Genomic DNA, 214 nt, shown 5'->3' with positions numbered 1-214 from the left:
TACAGCACCTAGCACAACATGTGGCCCATGCTTCGTGCTCTCCTGTGTGCTAACAGAGATGTCCAGGTTCACATCCACACTCAGAGCCCATCCAGGGCATGTCGCACATGCCACGGCTCACTGGCTGTGCTCACCATGTTTCCTGAGGTCCCTTTGTTAAATAAACAACAACAGAGATTGCTGCGCCCTGCCTGGGTTATTGTATTCCTAACAC

This window comes from Anomalospiza imberbis, chromosome 2, assembly GCF_031753505.1.
Source record: "Anomalospiza imberbis isolate Cuckoo-Finch-1a 21T00152 chromosome 2, ASM3175350v1, whole genome shotgun sequence".
Taxonomy (NCBI): domain Eukaryota; kingdom Metazoa; phylum Chordata; class Aves; order Passeriformes; family Viduidae; genus Anomalospiza; species Anomalospiza imberbis.
Note: the sequence above shows the minus strand (reverse complement) of the source record.